The sequence below is a fragment of the Patiria miniata genome, unplaced genomic scaffold (assembly GCF_015706575.1).
Source record: "Patiria miniata isolate m_02_andy unplaced genomic scaffold, ASM1570657v1 HiC_scaffold_23, whole genome shotgun sequence".
Lineage (NCBI taxonomy): Eukaryota > Metazoa > Echinodermata > Asteroidea > Valvatida > Asterinidae > Patiria > Patiria miniata.
The window spans coordinates 8430451-8433123 of NW_024037062.1; positions in this window are offsets into that span (position 1 = coordinate 8430451).

Consider the following 2673-nt stretch of genomic DNA (forward strand, 5'->3'; position numbering starts at 1 on the left):
AATTGATGATTTTTGCCCAAATCTTCTCAGTATTGGGTGTTTGATTGTTGATTGATGCTCCTCTTACCTTTAAAGGAATTGCTGCATAGTTTTGAGAAAAGTCATTTTTTGGCCAAATTTCATCCAAAAAGTAAGGCTAACCCCTTGCATTTTTTTCCAATTTTGGCCAAAAAATCAAATCGCTTCAAACTTGCTGGAAAGATTCCTAAAGGACAATAGAACACATTCCAATTCGATTTCTGGACAGACGTGCTTTTCCAAATGCAATTTCGACGAAAATTTGAGGTGAAATCAGTCAAAAATGATGATTTTTTTCCTCAAAAATTTGTGGTTTTTGCCCAAATCTTCACAATATTGGGTGTTTGAATGTTGATTGATGCTCCTCTTACCTTTCAAGGAAATTCTGCATAGTTTGGAGAAAAGTCATTTTTTTGGCCAAATTTCATTAAAAAAGCAAGGCTAACCCCTTGCATTTTTTTTTTCAATTTTGGCCAAAAAATCAAATCGCTTCAAATTTGCTGGAAAGATGCCTGAAAGACCCTAGAACACATTCCAATTCGTTTTCTTGTCAGACGTGCTTTTCAAAATGAAATTTCAATGAAAATTTGAGGTGAAATCAGTCAAAAATGATGATTTTTTTTCTCAAAAAAATGATGTTTTTTTCCCAAATCTTCTCAGTATTGGGTGTTTGAATGTTGATTGATGCTCCTCTTACCTTTCAAGGAAATTCTGCATAGTTTGGAGAAAAGTCATTTTTTTGGCCAAATTTCATTAAAAAAGCAAGGCTAACCCCTTGCATTTTATTCCAATTTTGGCCAAAAAATCAAATCGCTTCAAATTTGCTGGAAAGATGCCTGAAAGACCCTAGAACACATTCCAATTCGTTTTCTTGTCAGACGTGCTTTCCCAAACGAAATTTCGATGAAAATTTGGGTGAAATCAGTCAAAAATGATGATTTTTTTTCTCTAAAAATTGATGATTTTTGCCCAAATCTTCTCAGTATTGGGTGTTTGATTGTTGATTGATGCTCCTCTTACCTTTAAAGGAATTGCTGCATAGTTTTGAGAAAAGTCATTTTTTGGCCAAATTTCATCCAAAAAGTAAGGCTAACCTCTTGCTTTTTTTTCCAATTTTGGCCAAAAAATCAAATCGCTTCAAACTTGCTGGAAAGATTCCTAAAGGACAATAAAACACATTCCAATTCGATTTCTGGACAGACGTGCTTTTCCAAATGCAATTTCGACGAAAATTTGAGGTGAAATCAGTCAAAAACGATGATTTTTTTCCTAAAAAATTTGTGGTTTTTGCCCAAATCTTCACAATATTGGGTGTTTGAATGTTGATTGATGCTCCTCTTACCTTTCAAGGAAATTCTGCATAGTTTGGAGAAAAGTCATTTTTTTGGCCAAATTTCATTAAAAAAGCAAGGCTAACCCCTTGCATTTTTTTCCAATTTTGGCCAAAAAATCGAATCGCTTCAAATTTGCTGGAAAGATGCCTGAAAGACCCTAGAACACATTCCAATTCGTTTTCTTGTCAGACGTGCTTTTCAAAATGAAATTTCGATGAAAATTTGAGGTGAAATCAATCAAAAATGATGATTTTTTTCTCAAAAAAATGATGTTTTTTTCCCAAATCTTCTCAGTATTGGGCGTTTGATTGTTGATTGATGCTCCTCTTACCTTTAAAGGAATTTCTGCATAGTTTTGAGGAAAGTCATCTTTTGGCCAAATTTTATGCAAAAAGTAAGGCTAACCCCTTGCATTTTTTCCAATTTTGGCCAAAAATTGAAATTGCTTCAAACTTGCTGGAAAGATTCCTAAAGGACAATAGAACACATTCCAATTCGATTTCTGGACACACGTGCTTTTCCAAATGCAATTTCGACGAAAATTTGAGGTGAAATCAGTCAGAAAAGAAGATTTTTTTCCTCAAAAAATTGATGGTTTTTGCCCAAATCTTCACAATATTGGGTGTTTGAATGTTGATTGATGCTCCTCTTACCTCCAAAGAAATGTAAGGCTAACCCCTTACATTTTTCGTAAAAATGTTCAGCCCACCTTTTCAGATATCGAACTGAAATGTGTTTCTAGGGTCCCTTAGGCATCTTTCCTGCAAGTTTGAAGCAATTTCATTTTTGGGACAAAATTTAAGAAATTGCAAGGGGTCAGTCTTATCTTATCGAGAAATTTGGCGGAAAAAATGGCTTTTCTCCAAACAATGCAGAAATTCCTTTGGAGGTAAGAGGAGCATCAATCAATATTCAAACATACAAACAATTGAAGATTTCGGCCAAAATCATCATTTTTTTTTCTTAAAAACGTCAACATTTTGGACTGATTTGACCCCATTCTTTCTTTGAAATTTCATTTTCAAAAGCCAAACTTTCTAGAAATCGAATTGGAATGTGTTCTATGGTCCCTTAGGCATCTTTCCAGCAAGTTTGAAGCAATTGATTTTGTTTCCCCAAAATTTAAAAAAATGCAAGGGCCCTTTGATTGTTTGGAGAAAAATCAAATTTAGCCCGACTTTTTTTTATGAAATTCCGAGAAAAATTGACTTCTCCAAACGAAACAATTAATCAGTCTATGGTGAATTTTTCACCCCTGTTCTACTTAACAATTACTTGACAATTAAAATCAGGTACCAAAACAAATCACCAAAAACAAAAG